Genomic DNA, 12,534 nt, shown 5'->3' on the forward strand with positions numbered 1-12,534 from the left:
TAGGGAGGAAAAATTCTAGGAGTTAAGGTTTGAACAAATGTGTAATTTCTTCTAGAATGAGATTTTCACTCTGCAGCGGAGTGTGCGCTGATATGAAACTTCCTGGCAGATTAAAACTGTGTCGGGCACACAGTTTTAATCTGCCAGGAAGTTTCGTGTAATTTCTTGCTTATCTCTTGTCAGTATTGGTTTTATATATCCTATATTTAATTTTATGTCACACAAAACAGCAAGTTATTAACTAATATGCAATTAAGAGTTCAGATTTTCTGAAGAGTCCTTGTTCTCTCGATTACAGATAATCCCATCCGCTATTAATAACGAAATTTTTTTAAAGTGGGGCAGGCTGTCAAACCGGCCGACTGGGAGCAGGATAGGCACCACAGGACATATCAGTATCCACTATCCTGAATATAGTTTGGACGTGGGGTAGAAAAATGCTTTATGAAGAGGCGTGGCACCGCACTTTTGCATACTTAAGACCAAATAATATGTCTTACATTTCCTCGAATACATATGTTTTACGTTTCAGACTTTTCAGAAAGATGTGCGCTACAAGATAAACGTATTTTGAAAATTCGTTTTTTTTAGTATTGACCCGGTTCGCAAATGTCATAGATCCGGGGCTGATGCGCAGAGCAGTGTGAGTTATAGAGGGTAGTCTCCATGCGACCCGTGTTTACATTTAGTGATTTTGCTGTTTCTCCTTCGTTTACTCTCACGTCAAATAAAAACAAAACGGATATCTGTGGGCAGGAGCTATCAAGTGAATTAAAACACATTCACATAATTACGGAAGTTAGTTTCAGATTTTATTTTATTTCCACCTTTCTGACAGTCAAGCATTAATCGCCTTGCGGAACAATGAAGTTATTTTTGTCTGTTTGCTAAGGAAATTTGACTTTTGTTAACCTTTTCCGCAGAGGCAGTCAATGTATTTGAAACGAAATGTTTAATTCCACAGTACTGGTTAGTTTCAACTGTTCACTGCATTTTAAGTGCATGTTTTCATCTTCTAGCACGTATGACATTATGCCATAATAAAGAATCAAACATGATATAATGCAGTACTGGTGCTCCAAGAAAATTTAAATCCCGAAAACGACAATGAAAAGCTTAATATCAGGTTGAGGTCTACTTTATTGGGTATCTGGACATACGAATGTGCCATTTAAGTATGCACATTAAATGTGCACATTTTAATACGATTCATTGAATTCTGATGCTCTTGCGGTAGCCTCTGATGTCTTGTTTCTTTTATGACATAATGTATGATCTTTCAATGTTCTACACGTACTTACATACGGGCTTCCTACGTCACGGTAGCTGCGCAAGCGCGCGTGTCGCCTTTTATCTGCGCTCTCTGGTAACTGCTGAAACGAACCTATTTCTAACAGGTCGCGGGAAAACATTGCAAATAGTGGTTTGAAAAGGGTTACTTTCAAAGTAAATATACTTTTACGTAAGTTGAGTTCCGTGCAAGAATGTACCATGAATTTATTAATCACAGAGCGTTTGACTCTGAATTAAAAATCAACTCTTTGGTGACGAGCCATTTAGAAGAATTTCGAACCCGGAAGAGCAGACATTTGTCATTATTAACAATTTTACTGGCACATTTGTGTGATATATCTTAAAGTGTAACACGCGCAAAAAAGATCAACAGTATATGTGAAAGCTTAGTTTCTCTTGCAGCTTGAGACCAATATTATATGTGAAAGCTTTGCTTTTCTTGTAACAACACTATGTATATTAATTTAAACTATTAACTTTCCCCGTTTGTGTGTTCGTGCTACTTAACAGTGATGTTGCTGTTGGCTGACTACATCATGTCACGTGACATAAGCTACGAACGGCTTACAAAAGCGCATCGAAATCTCAATTTCAATGATTCGGAAAGTAACATGCGGTGTTTGGTGGAATTCCAATGTATGCTTCCATAATATGAAAATACGCAGCGTACATGTTGCTGCACATCAAAGATATTTCCAAAACGTGCCTTTTTCCCTGAGTTTCGTTTTCTAAAAGTGCCGGGAAATTGTAAGCCCGTGTATAAAACTATAACCATTCAAAGGATTGATAAGGGAAAATATACTGTCACCCGGAAGGAAGTGTATTTTTAACCGGGAAATCCGGGAAAAATCCGGGAATTTTTTTCCTTGTCCACGTATACACCCTGCATTTAGTTTACACCACTTTCCGGGGACTCTTGCAGCCGCTGCAAACAGAATGTTTTGACTAAATGTGTTAAATAATTCGAGATGGAAGACAACGTGTAAAGTTCCTTTGTCTCCTCGCTCAGACTCCTCCCTGTCTGGGCGTGAGTCGTTCAAGATGCGTTGGATAAGCAGTGTTCTGTCAAAAGACGCACCAGGTCCTGACTGTTCGCGGGTCTTTTTCAGTGTGCGAAACAGCAGTGCCTTTGTCAAAAAGAAGGCATGTATGGAATGTCCTAACAAATGTTGCATGATCCTTCTTAGTAACACAGGCACTGGTATTTCGTATTTATTCGACATTGCCGGGACCTCGACTCTCAATTTATTGTCCTTCCTGGACGGGAATATACGTAACATACTGGTGCCGATTGCGGCACATGAACGACGACGTATGGAAGTTTAGGCTGGCCGCTATTCGTGCACGGATAGCCGAAACGGCTAAGGCGATCGCTCGCGTAAAGCGGGAAATAGGGCTTCGAGTCCCGGTCCGGCACAAACTGCCATTCGTCATTCCAATATACAGCCGATGAAGGTTCTTATTCGCAACAGCAAATATATTTCCTGTATTTATGAGTGGGGTCTCATTAACTCTGTCAGGTATTGAGGCTGTAATTTTTTAACTGGTATTCTTTGGTGGTCCTAACACTAGTTATCTACCGAGCGAGGTGGCGCAGTGGTTAGCACACTGGACTCGCATTCTGGAGGACGACGGTTCAAGCCCGTCTCCGGCCATCCTGATTTAGGTTTTCCGTGATTTCCCTAAAATCGCTTCAGGCAAATGCCGGGATGGTTCCTTTGAAAGGGCACGGCCGATTTCCTTCCACATCCTTCCCTCACCCGAGCTTGCGCTCCGTCTCTAATGACCTCGTTGTCGACGGGACGTTAAACACTAATCTCCTCCTCCTAGTTATCTTGTGTATTCCCTTTTCTTAGCCAATAAGCAATAGCATTGTTTCTAATGGTGATTTCGATCGGTTTCTGAGTCTCTGATCGAAGTTGGTCAGGGCACAGTAAATTCTGAGACAGATATAAAAAGGACAGATATCGGTCTTGCTACGGACTGGTTACTCAATATCAAATTTATATTGCCCTGTAACATACATTTCCTGTGTTTCGTAACTGTCACCAAAATCTTAAACTGACTGACTGTGGCTTAATCAACGCCACTGAAACTGTAGTCTGTGTCTGGCCTGCCTCAAAGTGGTCGGAGATTCTATCTTACAAAATAGCGGCCAGAAGATTATTTGACATTACGATGTAAAGAGACTGAACTCCCTACCTAACGGAATTGCGAACTCGGACGTGACATGACCGCTATAATGCTCTGATTTTTATCTCTGAATCACTGCCTATTGAAACCACTGAGTACGCATTTTCCATAAATACAGCACGTTTCTGGTTTGTAGGGGTATCTACATCTACACCTAAACTTCGCAATCCACAGTATAGCGCAAGACGTAGGGCATCTTGTGACCTACTAGTCATTTTCTTCCGGCCGCTGTGGTCGAGCGGTTCTAGGTGCTTCAGTCCGGAACCACGCGGCTGCTACGGTCGCAGGTTCGAATCCTGCCTTGGGCATGGATGTGTGTGACGTCCTTAGGTTAGTTAGGTTTAAGTAGTTCTAAGTCTAGGGGACTGATGGCCTCAGATGTTAAGTCCCATAGTGCTTAGAGCCATTTGAAAGTTTTTTAGTCATTCTCATTTCTGTTCCGCTCGCAATAGAGAGAGGGAAAAAAGGCTATCTGTATGCATTCGCACGAGCGCTAATTTCTCTTATATTCGTGGTCATTAAGTGAAATGTACCTTGGGGACAGGAGAATCGTTCTGCAGTTAGCTTCATATGCCGGCTCTCTAAATTTCCTCAATAGTGTTTCGCCGAAAAAATCACGTCTTCCCTCCAGTTATTGCCATTTGAATTCATGAAGCATCTTTTAATACTCGCGTGTTGATCGAACCTACTGGTAACAAATGTAGCAGCAGCCCATCTCTGAATTGCTTCGATGTTTTCCTTTAATCCGATCTGGTGGGGACACCAAACACTCGAGCAGTACTCAAGATAGGGTCGCACTAACGTTGTAGACGCGGTCTCCTTTAGAGATGATCCACACTATCCTAAAATTCTCCCGATAAACCGGAGTCGGCCATCTGCCTTCCCTATACCGTCATTACATGCTCATTCCATTTCATATCGCTTTGTAACGTTACGCCTAGATATTTAATCGATGTGAATATCTCAAGCAGCACATCACTAATGCTGTATACGAACATTACACGTTTGTTGTTCCTACTCATCTGCATTAAGTTAAACTTTTCTACATTTAGAGCAAGCTGCCATTCATCGCACCAACTGGAAACTCTGTCTGTCACCTTGTATCCTCCTACAGTCACTCGATGACACCTTCCCGTACACTACAGCGTCTTCGGCAAACAGCCGCAAACTGCTGCTTAACCTGTCCGTCAGACTGTCAGCATCCCACTGCATGAGCACAAATTTTTCTCACTTTAGCGGCTTGGACATCACATGAGACGCTTCTTGAATTCTTATTTTAGAATGTGGGCTCTCGGAATAATATGTGCGAAGATCTCCGCAATGTGCAACCTCTTTCTTGTACCCAGTGTCTACCACTGCAGTTTATTGAGCATTTCTGTGACACTTGTTCGTTTAACTATACTAGTCATCCTCGATATTATTGCACTTCACTCCCAGTGGCCATTATCGGAAACGCACGGTGACCTTACACTAAATAAAAATTGCATCTGGTTTTTTTTCGATTGTCGTATATACTGTGGAAATTCGAAAAGCTTAACGAGCATGTTGTCCGGTCGTTGAACAGCAGAGCACATTCTAATAGACTTCAGGCGCACAGGTAAACACATGAGCCGACCAAAGGTTCCACACTACCAGCGCAACGCAAAGAAATATTGTGGTCGACTTGTACTTGGATCAGAATAACAAAGTGAAAAATCTCGTACGCTTGCCTGTAAGTATTTGTTGAAAGGTATCTTGGTGTACGCCATGATTTGCTTGTAAAATAGTTAGTCGCCAAAGCGGTGTCCGCTACAGTCGCAGGTTCGAACCCTGCCTCGGGCATGGATGTGTGTGATGTCCTTAGGTTAGTTAGGTTTAAGTAGTTCTAAGTTCTAGGGGACTGATGACCACAGATGTTAAGTCCCATTGTGCTCAGAGCCATTCGAACCAAACCGGTGTCCGGGCATACAGCCCATCATCAGTGACATCTAATACAAAAGACAAACAAATAAATGTAGTCATATCAAGGACTATAACATAAGAACATTTTATATTCATTACAGCAGAAATATAAAGTTAATTATGTAGTGGATCCTATATAAGCGGTTCTGTGTTTTCAAATACACACCAGTTATAACACATAAAGATTTAATACTTGACACACGCGTAATTTGACGGAAACGTGCCGGTACACAGTATACAAGGTGGGTCACTAACTATTGCCATCTAGAATAACTCCAAAAGTATGATAGTAGCTGAAAAGTTTGTGGGACAAATGTTGCATGGAACAACGGGGGCCATAATATGACGCTGGTTTTTATTGCTAGGTGGGGTCGCTTCAGAGATATGAAGGTCACCTTTGTTTTTTTTAAATGGGATGCTATAGTTTGGTACTTATTTTCTGATAGCGGCTATGGAGACAAATCCAATGATGTGTAACAATAAGGTGTTTGAAGGTCAACGAGGGTCACAAAGGTGGCTGAACGTCCATTTACAGAAGGTGTTCGAAGTGATGACCATTGGTGTCAATGCAGTGCTGCAATCCTATTAACATAGATTGAGTGCATTCCTTATCACATCAGCACTTATCGAAACATATGCTCCGACATTTCTCTCGCATATCATCGGTGTAGTTGGATCATCTTTACACACAATGTCTTTTACGAATCCCCACAAGAAAAAATCCAGAGGTGTCAAGTCTGGCGAACGAGCCGGCCACGGCACATCTGCTTCGTGTGTAGTGTGACCCTGGAACAGCTAGGAACCTTTTAAAACCATTCGACGAAATTTGAACGTGATCCGAAGCAGATTTCGCATGCGGCCAGCAGGCGCTAGTTCAGCGACCTAGCGCCACTGTGCTAAGGTGTATCGAAATGGCTGCCTGCCACACCGGTATCGAGGAATCAGTGAATAGCTGTCTCCGTACAGGGATATTTTTAAAAATGCCTAAGAAAGGTGCACGGGTGGCACGGAGGATTCTGTCAACTGGGAAGTCTCAGAGAGATATTTTGACATTTTGTTCAAATGCGTGTCAATGTCGCTCCCCACCTCCTCCACCTCTCCATGATTACGCCACGGAAGGGCGCGAAGTAATGCTGAAAAAGCATAAACAGTCAATTTTCGTGGAATAGTTTTTAATCTGTCCCTAGTGGTTCCTTGTGGTACCAACCTGCGTAGGAGAGCAAAAATTGTAGTCGTACTGTCACTCTAGCTTACAGTTCAGCACTCGAATACCACAGTGCACATTAACTAAAATAATACCTGAAACGTGTGAAGCAATTTATAAAGCAAAAGGACCAATATCTGAAAGTAAATAAATGTTCAATACATTTTATGTGCACTAAGAACTATTTTTATTGTAGATCAAAGTAATAATTACATTTTGTGTCCCACAGCTACAAAATTAATAGAAATGTATGAAAGGTGATAAGGCGCTTATGAATTAAGTCGTCAGCCGTGCACCCGGGCCGTATCTCACGGCTAATAACCTCCGCAATTTTTTTGTACCTCTCCAGTCTTCTTAATCTATTTTTGTACTCAAGGTGCCTCACGTTGTAAACCACTTCATCAGCTTCATACATTTCTATTAATTTTGTAATTGACAACTCGCACGAATTAAACTTCGCAGCCATATTTACACACACACTACTTTTGACAGAACGCTGAAGCGACGGTAGCGCTCCAAGTGGTAACATTTCACATTGCAGTGAACAGAAGGCAAGTGATCAAATCTACAGCGAGGTCCTAGATTTGATCATATTTGTTTGACAACAAGTGAGATTTGACAAAGTTCCCTATTACACCATCAAATTTCTTTGACACAAATATTTGACATATCAACTGTGACAAAGAAATAGTGTAATACCGGCCTAAGGGGATGCGATCATTCCATCGCGTGACACGCCCACGGAGGCTTTGGGCAAATTAGGGTGAAATTTGTTACCAATAGTTTATCATTTTGTCATCTTACACTTCACATGGATTTCTGTGCCTCGGCTTATTTTTCTCGTGTGTCAACACCTTGGAGTACCTTGATTCACTCAGTTACACACTGCTGCAGTCTACGTTGCAATCTTCCGTGTCACAAAGCTTTTCTATATTTAAGGGAAATAAGAGAAGCTGAAAGAAAACTCTGCCTGCCACCAACAGACCTCGTCTTTCACTAGCTGCTGCAAATTTCAAACTTGGGTGGACTCTGGAACTGGCTCTGCTACGCCAAGATGCACACACTACTTGCCATCTGCTGCGTGACGTTACGCGAAACGCTTTCCTTATGTACACAAAAAGGGATATTTTTTCGGTGCGTGTGAAATCTGGAGAGTGAAGGCTGCTTTGCAAACTCTGTACCTTAGCAAAATGCTGTGCACAGGTTCTTGTTGTCTTTAATACGCTCAGTTAAAAGCAAGCACATGAAACTATATGTGACAGGCAAGTGGGCAGACATCTCGAAACAAGTCTTAAGATTTCGCGCTGAAAGTACCGTTAAACAGGCAGATCAGATGTGAGACATTTAAAGTGTTGATCCAGAAATTTGTGCAATATATTTGCACAAACAGGATCTTTTCAGCGGAAAGTTTTGTTAAGTTTTCCGTTAAGAGGGCTACAGCGAAACTTCCATTTAATGTTACCATGTGGGTAACAGGGGTCGCTTTCAAACAGCTCCAGGACATGGTTCCAACGACATAAACATGTTAAACTCTCTCCAATACACTCCTGGAAATGGAAAAAAGAACACATTGACACCGGTCTGTCAGACCCACCATACTTGCTCCGGACACTGCGAGAGGGCTGTACAAGCAATGATCACACGCACGGCACAGCGGACACACCAGGAACCGCGGTGTTGGCCGTCGAATGGCGCTAGCTGCGCAGCATTTGTGCACCGCCGCCGTCAGTGTCAGCCAGTTTGCCGTGGCATACGGAGCTCCATCGCAGTCCTTAACACTGGTAGCATGCCGCGACAGCGTGGACGTGAACCGTATGTGCAGTTGACGGACTTTGAGCGAGGGCGTATAGTGGGCATGCGGGAGGCCGGGTGGACGTACCGCCGAATTGCTTAACACGTGAGGCGTGAGGTCTCCACAGTACATCGATGTTGTCGCCAGTGGTCGGCGGAAGGTGCACGTGCCCGTCGACCTGGGACCGGACCGCAGCGACGCACGGATGCACGCCAAGACCGTAGGATCCTACGCAGTGCCGTAGGGGACCGCACCGCCACTTCCCAGCAAATTAGGGATACTGTTGCTCCTGGGGTATCGGCGAGGACCATTCGCAACCGTCTCCATGAAGCTGGGCTACGGTCCCGCACACCGCCGTCTTCCGCTCACGCCCCAACATCGTGCAGCCCGCCTCCAGTGGTGTCGCGACAGGCGTGAATGGAGGGACGAATGGAGACGTGTCGTCTTCAGCGATGAGAGTCGCTTCTGCCTTGGTGCCAATGATGGTCGTATGCGTGTTTGGCGCCGTGCAGGTGAGCGCCACAATCAGGACTGCATACGACCGAGGCACACAGGGCCAACACCCGGCATCATGGTGTGGGGAGCGATCTCCTACACTGGCCGTACACCACTGGTGATCGTCGAGGGGACACTGAATAGTGCACGGTACATCCAAACCGTCATCGAACCCATCGTTCTACCATTCCTAGACCGGCAAGGGAACTTGCTGTTCCAACAGGACAATGCACGTCCGCATGTATCCCGTGCCACCCAACGTGCTCTAGAAGGTGTAAGTCAACTACCCTGGCCAGCAAGATCTCCGGATCTGTCCCCCATTGAGCATGTTTGGGACTGGATGAAGCGTCGTCTCACTCGGTCTGCACGTCCAGCACGAACGCTGGTCCAACTGAGGCGCCAGGTGGAAATGGCATGGCAAGCCGTTCCACAGGACTACATCCAGCATCTCTACGATCGTCTCCATGGGAGAATAGCAGCCTGCGTTGCTGCGAAAGGTGGATATACACTGTACTAGTGCCGACATTGTGCATGCTCTGTTGCCTGTGTCTATGTGCCTGTGGTTCTGTCAGTGTGATCATGTGATGTATCTGACCCCAGGAATGTGTCAATAAAGTTTCCCCTTCCTGGGACAATGAATTCACGGTGTTCTTATTTCAATTTCCAGGAGTGTATATTCTTAAAGAATAAAACTTCGATACGCTGTAACTTCGTTTAGTTAAATGTATCACTTTTATTTAGCATAAGGTATTATAAATTTAAGTCTCCTGCCACGGTTTTTATGTGTATGTGAAGGCTAATTGCAGTGGTGGTTTTCACTAATAGATAGATCGATTAACAAGAGTGTTTTGATTCCTCCGTAGATGTTTGTGTAGACTGTCGCTTCGTCCTCTAACAGTTCTCACAGATTTTTTTTTTTCACGTATTCTCCCTAATATCTCTTCGTTTCACATTTTACTTCTACTTTAATTTTAAAAAATTTCAGAAATTTACGATTTCCTTTTCCCTAAAATTTCAACTTTTACATTAATTTCCGTGTAATGTTGGGCTCCGGAAGTATCATGTCAGTACTTGATACCAGCACAGCTCTTTAGTACAGCTCTTTATTTGTAGATAGCTTTCATCACCTGCCGCAGTCTGCATTTGATGTATCATTGCTGTAGCTATCTACTTTGAAAACGCTTCCCAGTCTACAGAACTCGAACACTTTTTCTTCTGTCTTCCCTGGTTGTAGTTTTTAGCGGGTCCAGTTCTCTCATTCTCTTTTCATCGCTTTTATAGTTATTTTATCTTTCATCAGACCACATTCAGTGCCATTTAGGCTGTTCATTGCATCAACAAACCAGAATGGCAATGTCATTTGCGAACCTTGCTATAGTTTTACAGTATCGCTAGTTATAATGTATAACTATGTAGTTATAAAAAACTAAAACTTAACTCCTCCCGAACAGACCATGAACGCGCAAAGGTACCGACCGGCCGCCGTGTCATCCTCAGCTCATAGGCGTCACTGGTTTCGAATATGGAGGAGCATGTGGTCAGCACACCGCTCTCCCGGCCGTATGTCAGTTTTCGAGACCGGAGCCGCTACTTCTCGATCAAGTATCTCCTCAGTTTGCCACACGAGGGCTAAGTGCACCCCGCTTGCCAACAGCACTCGGCAGACCTGATGGTCACCCATCCAAGTCCTGGCCCAGCCCGACAGCGCTTAACTTCGGTGATCGGACGAGAACCGGTGCTACCACTGCGGCAAGACCGTTAGCAACTATATAGTTATAAACTATCAAAATTATGGCTCAAATGGCTCTGAGCACTATGGGACTTAATTTCTAAGGTCATCAGTCCCCTAGAACTTAGAACTACTTAAACCTAACTAACCTAAGGACATCACATCCTGCCCGAGGCAGGATTCGAACCTGCGACCGTAGCGGTCGCGTGGTTCCAGACTGTAGCGCCTAGAACCTCTCGGTCACCCCGGCCGGCAAAAATTATCTGGACACCACTGCGTAGTACGGAATTGACCACTAGATTTCAAGAGAGGCAGTCCCGCCAGTACAAAAGGAGACTGGCGGTTAGCAGAGAAGCGCTAGCAGCAGAATGGGCCAATTAAGAGAGCTGAATGAATTCGAACGTCGCTAGTCATCGGATGTCTTTTGAATACCAGTTGTGTGAGGAAGATTTCAACCCTTCTAAAACTGCACAAGTCGACTGCTGATTATGTGATTGTGGCGTGGAAAAGCGAAGGAACAACCGCAGCCAACCCCAGTTCAGGCAGACCTCATGTACTGACGGACGGAGACCGTTGAGCATTACGGAGCGTGGTTGTAAAATACCGCGTGAAAGGAGCGGAAGGAATCACTCTTCAGTTGCCGGCCGCGGTGGCCGAGCGGTTCTAGGCGCTTCAGTCCGGAACCGCGCGACGGCTACGGTCGCAGGTTCGAATCCTGCCTCGGGCATGGATGTGTGTGATGTCCTTAGGTTAGCTAGGTTTAAGTAGTTCTAAGTTCTAGGGGACTGATGACCTCAAATGTTAAGTCCCATAGTGCTCAGAGCCATTTGAACCATTTTGAACTCTTCGGTTCCAAGGTGCCGCCAGCAGCGCAGCTAGCGCAGTACCTATGCGTAGGGTGTTAAAAAGAAGAGGTTACGACGGTCGAGCAGCCTCTCACAAGCCGCACGTTATTGTAGTCAGTGGTGAACGACGTTTGAGATGGTGACAGAGCGGTGCCACTGGCCAGTGTGATTTGAAGTGACGAATTACGCTGTACCCTGTAGCAATCGGATGGAAGGGCTTGGGTGTAGTGAATGCCTCGAGAACGTTACCTGCCATATCACGTATAGTGCCAACAGTGAGCACGTGGTATCATGGTTTGGGGGTGTTTTTCGCTGTTGGATTGTGGTCCCGTTATTGTCTGGTGAATCACGTTTTTGCTACTCTAGGTTGCTGGTCGTCTCCACAAACGGCGTCATCGAGGTGAACGGCGGCTCGAAACATGCAGCTGAGGCAGGCTCGCAAGGCTGCGTCGCCCAGCCCACTGCAACTGGCTGGGTTCTATTTACGCCGACTAGACTGTGAACAACGCAGAGGAACTGATCTATGCTGACATCTGTTTACCTTGACTCTTATAATTGGGGATTGTTTTGGGGAAGGAGACCAGACAGCGAGGTCATCGGTCTCATCGGATTAGGGAAGGATGGGGAAGGAAGTCGGCCGTGCCCTTTCAGAGGAACCATCCCGGCATTTGCCTGGAGTGATTTATGGAAATCACGGAAAACCTAAATCAGGATGGCCGGACGCGGGATTGAACCTGACTCTGGTAATCATTCCGTATTTGAGGCTCACGTCTCCCAATCAAGTTTCTGAAGTTCTTATCCCGCTGTGCCTTCCGGAAGATACGAGACACAGCCATACATATAAGAGCTCCGAGCTGCCCTCAGCTCACGCAGCAATGAGATAATGCTAGCTCTCAAATAGGGCGCCACACGGCAAAGAGTGTTATGTATTTCCACCGTGTGTCACTTAAATACGAGGGTAAGTCAAATGAAAACCTTAAATATTTTTTAAAATATTATTTATTGTGCAGAAGTGGTACAAAGCTGTATCACTTTTTAACAT

The 12,534-nt window shown here is 44.8% G+C and overlaps 1 protein-coding gene and 1 pseudogene across 1 annotated transcript in view; one reads left to right on the forward strand and one right to left on the reverse strand.

The window, feature by feature from the left end:
• The window catches only part of LOC126174086 (uncharacterized), a 258,315-nt gene that overhangs the window by 40,198 nt on the left and 205,583 nt on the right, over nt 1–12,534 (forward strand). The window lies entirely within an intron of this gene.
• Nucleotides 10,564–10,681, reverse strand: LOC126102209 (5S ribosomal RNA; annotated as a pseudogene).

Source organism: Schistocerca cancellata, chromosome 1, assembly GCF_023864275.1.
Source record: "Schistocerca cancellata isolate TAMUIC-IGC-003103 chromosome 1, iqSchCanc2.1, whole genome shotgun sequence".
Lineage (NCBI taxonomy): Eukaryota > Metazoa > Arthropoda > Insecta > Orthoptera > Acrididae > Schistocerca > Schistocerca cancellata.